Source organism: Otolemur garnettii, unplaced genomic scaffold (genome assembly GCF_000181295.1).
Source record: "Otolemur garnettii isolate 467f Iridium unplaced genomic scaffold, OtoGar3 scaffold00095, whole genome shotgun sequence".
NCBI classification, from domain to species: Eukaryota; Metazoa; Chordata; class Mammalia; order Primates; family Galagidae; genus Otolemur; species Otolemur garnettii.
The window spans coordinates 1,741,048-1,755,247 of record NW_003852490.1 but is presented as its reverse complement, the minus strand read 5'-3'; the positions used below and the strand labels follow the sequence as shown (position 1 = coordinate 1,755,247).

The 14,200-nt window shown below is 39.4% G+C and overlaps 1 pseudogene across 1 annotated transcript; it reads right to left on the bottom strand.

Annotated features, from left to right (window-relative positions):
• Positions 1-2,926: 2,926 nt before the first annotated feature.
• LOC100946539 lies at positions 2,927-3,740 on the bottom strand (annotated as a pseudogene). Its single transcript, XR_002774763.1, has 2 exons — positions 3,687-3,740; positions 2,927-3,373 (listed from the first exon to the last, which is right to left on the bottom strand). The product of XR_002774763.1 is annotated as a 60S ribosomal protein L23a pseudogene (transcript).
• Positions 3,741-14,200: the final 10,460 nt, after the last annotated feature.

Below are 14,200 nucleotides of genomic sequence, written 5' to 3'. Positions count from 1 at the left end.
TAACCCAGATGCTTTACAAATTGTGCTTACCTTTCTGTGACAGCAGTTTAGGACCTGACCTCAAGACAATGTTGGTCACATACAGGATTTTCAAACATTTAGAAACGTTACCATTGCACCTCCCACTTGGGAAAGGACCCTCTAGGATAGGATCTGTTGTCTTTCTCTTTCTCGAAGTAAAATTTTTGTTGCTAACAGTTGGCTTTCTCTCCAATTCCTTCCAGCACAAAGCCAAGAACCCACTTGGCAAGTTCAGGGGGCTTCCCCCTCTCCATTGGGACACCCATTAATCATTAATCACTTTGAAAACTGGAAAAAAAAAGTGTCAGTGGCATAATAAATGTGTACCACTGTGTCCTGAAGTGTGCTTTTGAAAAAGGCTGAGGTGGGAGATCCCATCTTTGTGGTTTGCATAGGACCTGTTTGTCTGAAGTAGCACACACCAAGGGATAGGGGGCCACAGAATTAGAAGAACAGATATTTGGGAAAAAAAAAAAAAGCAAAACAGAAATGAATTTCTAATTTTATTGCAAATAACTTGCAAGACTGAAAATGATTAAACTGTCACACATTTTTACACTAATAAGCACTATGTGACAGGATCAGTTACAACATGGTAATTTACAAAGATTAAGCTAAATAAAGTGTCATTTTTAAGAGTTCATTTTAAGGGTTGTATATATTTAAATTAATTTGTTTGTTGTTTTTTAGTTTGTCTTTTGTACTAGAAAGCTTTCTCTTAAAAGTTTGTGAAAGAAATATATGTGAATGCTTTAGTGATGTGTTAAAATGGAAACATTAGTAAGACAAATCATACTAGATACAGAAAAAATAGACATTCAAAGACACATATACCAGGTAAAGATTATATGTAATGAATAAAGACTGTTTTTATTATTTCTTTTTAAATTCAGATTTTTAAGATACAGATTTTCAAATTTTTAATTTTACTTTAGTTATTTATTTTGAAACAAAGCCTCATTCTATTGCCCTGAGTAGAGTGCTGGGGCATCCTGGCTCACAGCAACCACAAATTCCTAGATCCTCTTGTCTTGGCCTCCTGAGTAGCCAGAACTGTAGGTATGCGCCACCACACTTGGCTAATTTTTCTATTTTTAGTAGAGACAAGGCTCATTTTTGTTCAGGCTGGTCTCAAACTTGTGAGCTCAAGCAATCCACTTGCCCTGGCCTCCCAGAGTGCTGGGATTACAGGCATGAGCCACTGTGCCCAATCTTTACTTTATTTAATTGACAAATGCTAATTATATATACGTGTATGTATGAGGTACAATGTGATGTTTAGATACATGTGTATATATTGTGGAATGATCATTCAAGCTCATTAATGTAACCATCACCTCACATACTCATCATTTCTTTGCAGTGAGACTATTATAAAACAAAGTATAGCTTTTAAAATTGTAACTCAGGCTCAGTGCGCATAGCACAGTGATTACGGCACGAGCCACATACACCAGGGGTGGTGGGTTCGATCCCCGCCCAGGCCAACTAAACAACTACAATAGCTGCAGCAAAAAATAGCCAGGCCTTATGGCGAGTATCTGTGGTCCCAGCTACTTGGAAGGCTGAGGCCACGAGTTTGAGGTTGCTGTGAGCTGTGACACTGCAGCACTCTACTAAGGGTAACATAGTGAGACTCTGTCCCCACTCTTCCAGAAAATAAAAAAAATACAATAAAATAGTAACTCAGAGAAACAAGAGCAATATATATGTAGTAGAATTTAAAATTCCTATGTGTATATTTATATATGTACATCTACATACGGATACCTGTGTGTATATAATTATATGTTATATATTATGCATAAACATGCATACATATATTATACATATACAATACAATGTCTATAATAATATATATTATGCAATACACACACCTATTTTATGTGGGAATTTTTATCTAGTCTATGGAAATAAATACCATATTAAAATACATCCAACATTGAGTTAAATTTGAAAAAAAATCACATTGTTTCTTGGCTTTGTTGTTGCTGTTACTTCCTGTTGACCTAGTGGCAATGATTCATTATTATGTAATGCATGTAAGAAATATTAAACATTATTCTTGTTTACAAAATGTAAAACTTCAATAAAAGCTTGTTCACTGAAGAGTTTAGTGTCATTAAATTATAAATACTTCAAATAATACTAACACTCAATTCTACAATTGATCTTCTGGGACAAAATGTGACTGAATTTTTACTTCCTAGTAATTATTTTAGAGCACATATGTTAAAAAATGTTTTTGGACAAGTTCACTTTCTCTTTCTGAAAATAGATCATTTTCGTTATGTGTGCTGAAATACATTTTCTTGAATATTAGGCTTATTTGATAGAGGTATTCATTTTAAAATTGGAAAAACAAAAGCCCCAGTGATTAACTTTAGTGGGGGGTTGGGGCAGAGAGTAAATAGAAATACAAATACACACAAAATTTTTTTTTTGAGTTAACAGCCCCCTCGTAAGGGTGGCAGAGTTAGATGAACAAACAGGTTTGTTAAAGAAGACCTTCACAAAGTTTAATGTACCAATTTAATGATAGTTAATGAAAATTAGTGGAATTTAAGAGTCAAGGAATTTCTACAATTATAACATAAAAGATTGAGTAGAATTTTGATAGAGAAGCTTTGCTTTTGAAATGAAGAGTTAAGAATCAAGGAGTAAATTAGTACAAGAGCAATACATGGTTCATAGTAGCCAATGTATGTAAATTATGCTTACTATAGGTAAAAAATTTGTTTCGTTTTATTTTCCATAAGCCACCTCAAAAACACCTACCAATAAACTGAGTTACATCTTTGAACTCAACTTTTATTATTTGAATAATACTCCTGGATTAGGTAATGATTTCCATTTGGGAATGTAAATATTTCCATTAGCAATCCATCAATCTGCAAATATTGGGTTTTTTTTTTATGGTGAAAAGTTATATATTTATAATTAGCCAGCTGGACTTGGTTTAGATGATCCCAATTTTGTTGGCAACATCCAAAGCATCATAATCAGGAGCCAGTCGAACATGTGCCTTCTTCTCACCATCAGGCCTGATCAGGGTGTTGACCTTGGCCACATCAATATCATAAAGCTTCTTCGCAGCCTGTTTGATCTGGTGCTTGTTGGCTTTGACATCCACAATGAACACAAGTGTGTTGTTGTCTTCTATCTTCTTTATGGCAGACTCAGTGGTCAGGGGGAACTTGATGATGGCATAGTGGTCAAGCTTGTTTCTCCTGGGGGCGCTCTTCCGAGGATATTTGGGCTGCCTCTGGAGCCTCAGAGTCTTTGGCCACCGGAAGGTGGGTGATGTACGGATCTTCTTTTTTTTGTGGCTGTGGATGCCTTTTAGCACTGCCTTTTTTTTTTTTTTTTTTTTTTTGAGACTGAGCCTCAAGCTATGCCCCTGGGTAGAGTGCCATGGCATCATGCTCACAGCAACCTCCAACTCCTGGGCTCAAGCGAGTCTCCTGCCTCAGCCTCCCAAGCAGCTGGGACTACAGGCGCCCGCCACAACGCCTGGCCATTTTTTGGTTGCAGCCATTATTGTTGTTTGGCGGGCCGGGCTGGGGATTCGAACCCACCACCTTAGGTGTATGTGGCTGGTGCCTTAGCCACTTGAGCCACAGGTGCCGAGCCAGCACTGCCTTCTTGGCCTTCAATGCCTTTGCCTTGGCTTTGGCTTTGGGAGGGGCAGGAGCTTCCTTCTTTGCTTTCGGCGCCATCTTGTGAAAAGATCAATCTGCAAATATTGTATTCAGTTTTACATTATTTTGCTTTGGTGAAATTTGTTACTTTTTTCAACGACAAGTTGATGCTTCCATAATACATTCAAAAACATAGCATGTGATCCTGTGGTTCTGACTGAACTTCCATCACCCATCAGCACTGTAAATGATAAACCAAGAAGAATCTAGAGCAGTGATTTTTCAACTGGTGGGCTGTGAAAAGTTTTAAAGATCATTAATTAAATTATTTTTGAAAGAAGCTCAAAACACAGTAAGTGTATTCTTTTTTTTTTTTACTCTTTTTTTTTTGATCAACAAAATTGAAGTGTGTCCTGGAAGTTTAGCTATAGGTTCGAGTGCACTGTGAGCCAAAAAAGGTTGAAAAACACTGATCTGGAGTAACAGTTCTCCTACCTAAAGGATTAAGAGTCTCCGAGGTTTCTAAATGGATTGACTTCAGTGTATTCTACACACTCTCCTGCTGTTGCTTGGCTCATTTCCTTCTTGATAAGAGTCTATTTTCCATCCTTTTTTCTCCTCTCTCTGTTACTTAATATAGCCCCCAAATATAATGTAGCCCTCTAAATCCTGGTTTACTGTGAAATATTTATTATAAAATAACTGAAGATTTGAGGGTCACATGTATTTCTTATGTTCCTGTTAAATTCTTTGCTTCCTGGCCCACTTCTGATATAGTTTTCCTATTTGCCACTAGATTTCTGCTATTGAAATATCATTCTCTCCCATTCTCTTTGGACCAAAATTAAGCCACAATGCAGTATTAAAACAATAAATGATCTATTTGCTCCACGTTCTTGACCCTTGATTTAGTAACAAGTAGCTTGATAAGAAAGCAAGCCTCTTTTTCTCTTTCAAGTATGAAGGGGCCTTCAAAAAGCTCATGGAAAATGCACATTATGAAATAACTATGCATGGATTTCAAAAGTTTTTTGCATCAAAATGGATTTGCACCAACTTGCTATAACATATCGGAACAGGATCTACATGGAGGCACTAAGAAGGATAAGACATCAGTTTGAAAAGAGCCCCTATCAGAGAAACATAAAGTCTGTTAAAATTAAAGCCTGAATAAATATCAAACTTAGGGTGAAGCTTGGGTGGAAGAATGGTAAAATCACTGATGCTTTACAAAAAGTTTATGAGGACAATGTTCCAGTGAAATCAGCAGTTTACAAATGGCTAACTTGCTTTAAGAAGGAACACAATAGTATTGAAGATGAAGTGGCAGGCCATACACAGCAATATGTGAGGAAAAAAAATCAACCTTGCTTGTTACGTAACTGAAGAAGGTCAACAGTCAACAACAGAAACAATAGCTGCCAGCATAGACTTCTCAATTGGTTCAGCTTACACAATTCTGACTGATCATTACATTTGAGCAAACTTTCCAATTGGTGGATGCCACAGCTGTTGCACCAGATCAGCTGAAAATAAAAGCAGAGCTTTCAATGGACATCTTAAATAAGAGGGATCAAGACCCTGAAGCATTTCTTCAAAGAATGGTAACCAGAGATGAAATGTATCTTTGCCAGTCCAATCTGAAAGACAAAGCATGATCAAAGCAATGGCTACTGAGAGGTGGAAGTGGTCCTGTCAAAGCAAGAACAGAGCAGTGAAGAGCAAAGTTATGGCAATGTTTTCTTGGATACTCAACATTTTGCTTGTTGATCTTTTGGACGGCCACACAACGACAAGACCTGCTAATTTTTGAGAAAGTTAGCCAAAGCTTTAGCCAAAAAATGCCCAGGCAAACTTCATCACAGAGTCCTTCTCCAACACGACAACGCTCCTGATCATTCTCATCAAACCGGGGCAATTTTGTGAGAGTTTGGATGGGAAATCATGAGGTATCCATCACACAGACATCCTGATTTGACTCCTCCTTACTTCTTTTTTTCTAAAGGGCCCCCATTTTTCTTAAGTTAATAATGTAGAAGAGACTGCATTGACATGGCTAAATTCCCAGGGCCTTCAGTTACTTAGGGATGGACTACACGGCTCCTGTTGTCACTCACAAAAGTGTCTTGAGGTGGGGTGCAATGGCTCATGCCTGTAATCCTAGCACTCTCAGAGGCTGAGATGGGTAGATTGCTTGAGCCCAGGAGTTTAAGACCAGCCTGAGCAAGAGTGAAACCCCATCTCTACTAAAAATTGAAAAACTAGTTTGGCCATCATGGAAGGTGCCTGTAATCCCAGCTACTCAGGAGGCGAAGGGAGGAGGATTGCTTGAGCCCAAGAGTTTGAGGTTGCTGTGAGCTATGATGCCATGAACTCTACTGAGGATGACAGAGTAAGGCTCTGTCTCAAAAAAAAATCCTGAACTTGATGGACATTATGATGAGAAATAAAGTTCCTAATTTTTGTTTTTATCTTTTAGTTCCATTCTTCCATGACCTTTTTGATTTCCTCTAGCATGGTAACTATTATGGTAAAGTGTCTGCTAAAATTCATGTGTTGGAAACTTAGTCCTCAATCAAGAGAGATCTTTAAGAGGTGATTAGGTCATGAGGTCTCTGCTCTCATTCTACTCATTAATGGAGTAACGCTGTTATCTCCAGAATTTGTTAGCTATTGCAAGAGTGGGTTCCTAATAAAAGGATGAGTTTGGCCCCCTTCCTTGTTCCTCTCTCTCCCTCCCTCTCCTTCCACCGTGGGATGGCACAACAAGAAGGCCCTTGCCAAATGGTGGCACCTCAACCTTGACTATCTCAGCCTGCAGAATTGTGAGAAATAAATTTCTTTTCTTTTTAAGTACTCAATCTGTGGCATTCTGTTATTTCAACCCAAAACAGATGAAGACAGTGACTTTGGCACCTTGAGAGTATAGTGAATCAGGTCAATTCCTATTCCCTTATTTTCCTCACAATCCATCCTATTCCCTCACTTGGCAGTGAGCATCTTTGCTGCTTGGATGGCGGACACAAAGGGGTAGCCACAGCCATTCATTCCAGACCTCTCCCTCACAATCACTTTATGCCCTAAAGCCAGGATCTGGCCCCTCTTCTCGGGGCCACAGGAGTTCTGGGTCTATTCCATCTGTATGAAAATGCCAGTTAGGAGCTACAGTGGAGGATGATTTGACTCTGAACCTTGATGGATTTAGAATCTCTTCCAAATATTCAATCAGGCCTCACTGACCTTCATTACCTTTATTCTTCTGAAGGGGGAAAATAAAGCAGGTAGTGGAGAATACATTTGTCATATGGAACAGTATGGGAAGCCTATGACACTTCCAGGATTAGATCAGGGATTCTTCCGCTAGAGAATTCAGCAGAAATGAATTCCAGCCAAGTTCTTTGATCCCCATCCCATAATTCTTATTTGCTTTGCTTACTACTGTCTTCCACCTCCATTCAGGAGGAGGAAATGGAAGCCATCATACATGTTAAGCAACTTAAGAGCAGGAATCACATAGCAAATGAGAGGGATAGCAAAGATTCTTGGTCCTTGGGTGTTTATACTTTTCTCTAACAATCCTGCCTGCTGCCTTCCTGTGTAGTGGCCTGATTAAGACTGGGAGAAGAGGATTGTGAGAGAGTCTGGTCTTTTAGTGCCATCCACTTTCTTCATACGAATGCTATTAATCATCTGATTACTATCAAAGCAATTTGAGTCCTGGTGAGATCAGCATCTCCTGAAATTCATTAACGTGTTTACATAGTGTTGCGTCCCCACTGTAGATAATGCAGTGTTTTAAGTTCTGTTTGGGGAAATTGGAAGAAAAAGACATGCCTCTGACACACAGTGTTTTGTACTCTAGTTAGGAAACCCAATGCATCGTAAATGACGTGAGAAAATTGCACATAACAACAAGTTACGATTTCTTTCATCCTGATAGCAAGATAGATGAAACTGTTTCTCCTCACTAATGGCCACAGTATTCCTATTACAGACAGAGCCTCTTTTAATATGGCCCCTGAAAATAAGCTGTATTTTGCTTGCCAAGTGGGGTCAAGCAAGAACTCATTTCTCTTACATTTTCTTGGCATATCTTTCAGTCCATTTAGCAATTTCTTAGTGTTGCTCTTACATGTCACATTTTTTTCATGAGGCTAGGTCTGCAATGGTAGATATAAGGGGCCATCTTGGGCCAGACTTGACTGTTTGGTTGGGTTCCCATTCGCAAGTCTTGTGATGGGAACTCAGACTCACCGTTTCTCCAGCTGCTTCAGTGTGAGGTTTCTAGGCAGCCCAAAGTTCTTTTCTCCTCCTTCGCCTCCTCCCAGTTGGATGAGGCCAGCTCAGGTGAAAACATTCCTCTTGACTGCAGTGCGGAGCACAGTTTAGCAGCTCAGTTTGGATTCTGGGAAGCTCTTCCTCTCAGGGACTAGAGAGGTAAGAAGAACTAGTATTGCTTCTGCCTGGCAGGAGACCAAGCATGCTCTGCCCCCACTCCCTTCAGCCTGCTTTGATTCTTTTGCTCTCTGGAGGGTAGAGGAAGATAGCAGTGTTGGCTGCTGTAGTCTGGGGCTGCCCTGGCATGGGACATTGGGGGGCAGCAGCCCAGATGGCACTGCATGTAGTGGGGGATACCCCATCCCCCAAGGTGTGCTTGGTGCTGCTTCTGCTGGCTGGTGTGTCTTTCTCTTTTAGAGTATAATAGAAAAGAAAAGAAAAAGAAAGAAAGAGGAAGAGAGGGAAGGAAGGAGACCTGAGGGGAGGAGAGGGTGGGTAGAAAAATGGAAAAATTAATTTCTGTTCCTATATGGAATTGATTATCTTACCAGTTATGTCTCTCCTCCCTTCCCAGCTTGCCCAGTTGTGCCATCTCCAATTCAGCAGGTGGAGGGTGGGGCCTGAGAATCTGCCTTTCTGATGACCTCCCAGGTGATGCTAATCCTGCTGGTCCTTGGACCACACTCTGTATAGCAAGGGTCTTGAGGAATAATAAATGAAAAACACCAGTTTCTTAACCATTTTTCATAAAATCATATCTGATACTCACGTAGTACTTGGTAATTATGTGCCTGACAGTATTTTAAGTGTGTCAACTCGTTTAATCTGTCAAGTAGTCCTTGAGATGGGCATTGTTACGAGCTCAGTGTCACAGATGGAGAAACCAAGGCTTAAGGTTAATTCGCCAAATATCACACAGCAAGTGGTTGACTCCAGGATTCAAACTCCTGTGTATTTAGCCTCATTCTTATTCTGACAGTTTACAAACTTAGCCTCTTTTGCATATTTTTTAGGTTTTCAATATTTCCTCCTTAAAATGTGGAAAATAATGTTATGGAAAATAATTAGCTGGAAAATAATGTCATGGATGTGTTTGCCCAACTTGCACAGATCATTGTAATATTGATTCACCATCAGATTAACCACACTGACAACTTTGTGCCTTCTGTAAATTTGATAATTAGAGCCAGTTCTCAAGAATTAGCTGTAGGATCCTAAGGTGGCTGTGATTTTGGCTGTTTTTTTTGTTTGTTTGAGAGAGAGTCTAACTCTATTGCTCTGGGCATCATCATAGCTCACTGCAATCTCAAACTCCTGGGCCCAAGCAATCCTCCACTTCAGCCTCCCAGAGTGCTAGGATTACAAGTGTGAGCCAAGGAGCTTGGCTGGTTTGGGCTGGGTTTTTTTTTTAAAGTAGAGGTAGCAAAGAGTGGCTAAGTAACACCTCTAGTCCATCACTGGGACAGCAGAGAAATAGCTCCAAGACAAACAGGTGTTTATTGTATAGCCTGAGGGGAAAGATAAAGGCTGGAAGGCTGAGTGGAGCATAGGTGAGGGGTGAGGGGCAAAGTAGGATACTGTGTGGATAGGAAGGTTGGTGACTGGTCTTGGCAGGAAGCAAAGGGGAGAAACTGAGGCAGGATGGAGTATTACAAATGAGCCAAGGACAGATCAAGGAAGCCAGGGCTTCCTTCATCCATTCAATAGGTATTAACTGACACCCTACTGTGTTCCAGACACTATGCTTCCTGTTGGTGAGAGAGTGGCAAGGATGACAGACCTAGTCCTTGCCATTAGGGAATTCTAATTCTTTTTTTTTTTATTAATAGTCTTATAAAATTAATTTCTTTCTTTTTTTATTAGGTCATAACTATGTATGCAAAGACTAATGAGGTAAAACCAAAGCAAACCAAGCAAGAAATCAGACAAATAACTCAATTGCAGGCTGTAATGAGTATCTTTTTATTTTTATTTTTATATTAAATCATAACTGTATACATTAATGCATTTATGGGGTACAATGTGCTGATTTTATATACAATTTGGAATGCTTACATCAAACTGGTTAACACAGCCTTCACCTCACTTACTTCATTATTGTGTTAAGACATTTATACTCTACACTTAATAGATTTGACATGCACCCTTGCAATATACAATCAGAGCAAAACCAAAGGGGGCCCTACTTAAGGTAGAGTAGTCAGGGAAGTGAGACCTAAATCAGAGAAGTCAGGCACGTGAAAAGCACGGGTAAGTGCGTTCCAGGCAAGACCCTGCTGTGCAAAAGCCAAAGGTGGAAAAGAGCTTGGCATGGAAGAGAGGGCTTGGCAGTATCTTGGGAATTCATGGACATCCATTGGAAACTGGTGCAAATTCACATAGGGTTGAAAGCTGAGAATAATGGATATGAAACAAAATCAACAGGCTTTGACAGGGTGATGAAATCTCATCTGGAATATTGTGTTGAATTCATGATATATTAGAGTATAAGGCTCATAGGTACTTGGGCTGCCATCACATTGGAAATTGGGAAAAAAATTTAAGGCAAGGCTCAGTGTCTTTTGTTTGACTTTGTTTGAATTTAAAAACCCATCTCTGAATTGTGAGGGCCCCAGTGAAGTGCTAATAATACTTACAAAGAAAGCTTCAGTTAGATTATTGTGCTGAAGGCCAAGTTGAAGAGCAAAGCACATAAAGGTGGCACTAAGGCCCACACCTCAAGATGAAACAGAACTGCCAGCAAGGAAAAGTCAAAACACACAGGCCTTCAGGAGCTCCTCTGATTTCTGAACTTAGCAGCCTCAGTGCTCAGGGGAGGTCTGGATGCTTTGGGGAATTGTCAGTGGGTCCCAGTGATTCACTGATCAATGCATGTTCTGATGCTCCCCATTGACCCTGACTCAGTTTGTTTGTGCTGCTATAACAAAATGCCACAGATGCCTGGATAGCTGATAACAGAAATTTATTTTTGTGTTTCTAGTGGCTTGGAAGTCCAAAATCAAGACCTTGGCATTTGGTATCTGGTTGAGGGCCTTCTTACCATGGCTTCACATAGCAGAGGTAGAAAGGTAAGAGAGGATGAATGCTGTGGCCTCACATGGCAGAAAAGCAGAAAGTAAGGGAGATACTCCCCTAAGCTTTTTTACAAGGGTGCTCATCCCATGTGTAATCACCTTAACCGCCCCTAACACCCCACCTCTTAATACTATCACATTGATGATGATCAACATAAGAATTCTGGGGACACATTCAAGATCTTACCAGATCCTTGTTTTTGCAGCTTTCTAGAGAGAAAATGTAGTTCATCAGTGTGTAATTTTCAGCATCTTTTCTGCCCATTTGAGAATCAGAACAGTTGCCTAAATCCAGGCCTTTGTCAGTTCTTACCTGGATTATTGTATTGGTGTCTTAAAATTGGTCTTCCTGACTCTAGTTTTTCCCACTTGCAGTCTACACCAACAGAGCTACCAGAGCGATCTATCTAATATTCACACTGAATTTTATCTCTTTCCGTTGCTTAAAGTAGCTCCTCATTACCATTAATAAAATCTAAACTTTTGTTGGCATTCAATACCCTTCATGACATGGCTTTTGCTGAGATCACCACTCTCATCCCCTGCCACATCCCCACACTCTGAGTTATAGCCATACCAAGAGTGTGGGGATGTGGCAATGATCTAAATGAAGGTTTCTTTGTAAGCATTGTTGCGCATATTTGCATATCACTTCTGTACCATTTCATGTGGGGTTCCTAGTTTCTTACCTCAATTAATTTCTTTTCATCCTTTAGAGTTTGGTTTAAGCCTTACTTTCTTCAGGAAGCCTTTCTTGACTTCCGTAGTTAGGATTAAGTGCTCTTTGACCCTGTCACACACTGTATAATCCCCTATTACAATATTAAGCTTCTATCTCTATCTTTCCTAGAAAACCTTGGACTTTTTGAGGGCTGGGACTGTAAGTTTTAGTGATTAACGGTGCCTAATACATACAGCTTCAGAAAGGTTTATGGAAGGGCTGTGTTTAGACTTCCCACTTTCTGTCTTTAGTCGTCCATGATTTCTTGCAGGTTATAAACAGCCCATGTTAATTTCTGTGTCATATATATTGTCACCTCTACCTTTCTTTCAGGTAGTAGGAGAAAATTATTTTCTTAAACTTATGCATAAAGACATATTTCTTAACCTCATTTACTAGAATTATGAAAATATCTAATGAGATTTTTTATCACCCATGGTTTAATCTAAATGCTCATATCTTGCTATGATTTAAGACACCGAATTAGAGACTTTTAGACCTTGAAAAGGACTTTCAAAAGACCAGATTCAATATTTCACCTTACGGACAAGAACATGAAGATTCAAAGAGAAGTTAAATGAACACCTTAAAACCACATTCCTAGTTGGTGGGCAAAGTTAGCTTAAGGAACTAGGCCGCGTTCCTTCCAGCCCTGGGTTCTTTTCCCTATAATTTGGCCACTCTTGACCTTTATCCTATTTTGTTGTCAGAGACTAAATATGACTGTGGCCCTGGTTGCTTCATATACTAACCTGAGGCTTTAATTTTGTTTCTGAAACGAATAATTTAGTTATTAACAAAAAATTAACACTGCCTTTAAAAAAAAAATCTGGAAGCTTACTAAACTGTGAACCTCCTTCTTAAAAATTCTGAGGGGGCTTGAAAAGAAATAAAAACCCAGAAATGCATAAATAAATGTTGAACAGATAACATTCCCCTTCACTTTGTCTCTCAAGAGCTTTTTTTTTTTTCCAGTTGTAGGATAGGGTTTTATTAGACAGAAAAGAGTATAGAAGGAGTAAAATGCACCAGAGCTTCCAGAAGAGGGAAAGACCCATGTGGGGAATCTCTATGCGGGTTCTTTGTCTAAGGTTATGTGTTTTTATTTTTCCTTATTAAATCATAAAGAGGTAGATCATATATACATTAATGCATTTATGGGGTATAATATGCTGATTTCATATATAATTTGGAATGCTTACAACATACTGGTTAATATATCCCTTACCTCATTTACTTAATTATTGTGTTAGAACATTTCTACTCTATATTTAATAGATCCAACATGTACCCTTGCAATATGCACCTAGGTATGATCCCACCATTCACCCTCGCTCCATCTGGCCTTTCCCCTCCCCTCCCCTCCCTGTCCCCCTACTTATATCCCCTGGGCCATAGTTGTGATCTATTCTTCATATGAAAGTGTGAGTGATTGTAAATTGTTTTCATAATAGTACTGAGTACATTGGAAACTTTTTCCTCCATTCTTGAGATACTTTACTAAGTAGGATATGTTCCAGCTCCATCCATATAAACATAAAAGAGGTATAGTCTCCATTTTTAAAGGCTGTACAGTATTCCATGATATACACATACCACAATTTATCAATCCATTCATGGGTCAATGGGCATTTGGGCTTCTTCCATGACTTGGTTGTTATAAATTAAGCTGCAATGAACAATCTGGTACAAATATCTTTGTTATAAAGTGATTTTTTGTCTTTTGGATATACTCCTAGTAGAGGAATTGCAGGATTGAATGGAAGGTCTACTTTTGGATCCCTGAGTATTCTCCATACTCCTTTCCAAAAGGGACATATTAGCTTGCACTCCCATCAGCAGTGCAGAGTGTTCCCTTTTCCCTACATCCACCCCAACATCTGTAGTTTTGGGGTTTTGTTATGTGAGCCACTCTTACTGGAGTTAGATGATATCTCAAATTGGTTTTGATTTGCATTTCTCTGATGATTAAAGATGATGAGCATTTTTTCATGTGTCGGTAGGCCATGGGCCTATCTTCTTCAGAGAAGCTTCTGTTCAAGTCCCTTGCCCACAATGAAATGAGATTACTTGTTCTTTTCTTATTAATAAGTTTGAGTTCTCTGTGGATTCTGGTTATCAAACCTTTGTCAGAAACATAACGTGCAAATATCCTCTCCCATTCTGAGGGCTATCTGCTTGCTTTACTTACTGTGTTCTTAGCTGTGCAGAAGCTTTTTGGTTTGATCAGATCCCAGGAATGTATTTTCAGTGTTGCTTCAATTGCCCAGGGGTCCTCCTTACAAAGTATTCTCCCAGGCCAATTTCTTCAAGTGATTCCCCTGCACTCTCTCTAAGAATCTTTATAGTTTCATGTCTTAAATTTAATCTCTTATCCAGTGAGAGTCAATTTTTGTTAATGGTGAAACGTATGGGTCCAGTTTCAGTCTTTTACAAGTCAACAGCTTTGTTTTCCTCGCACCATT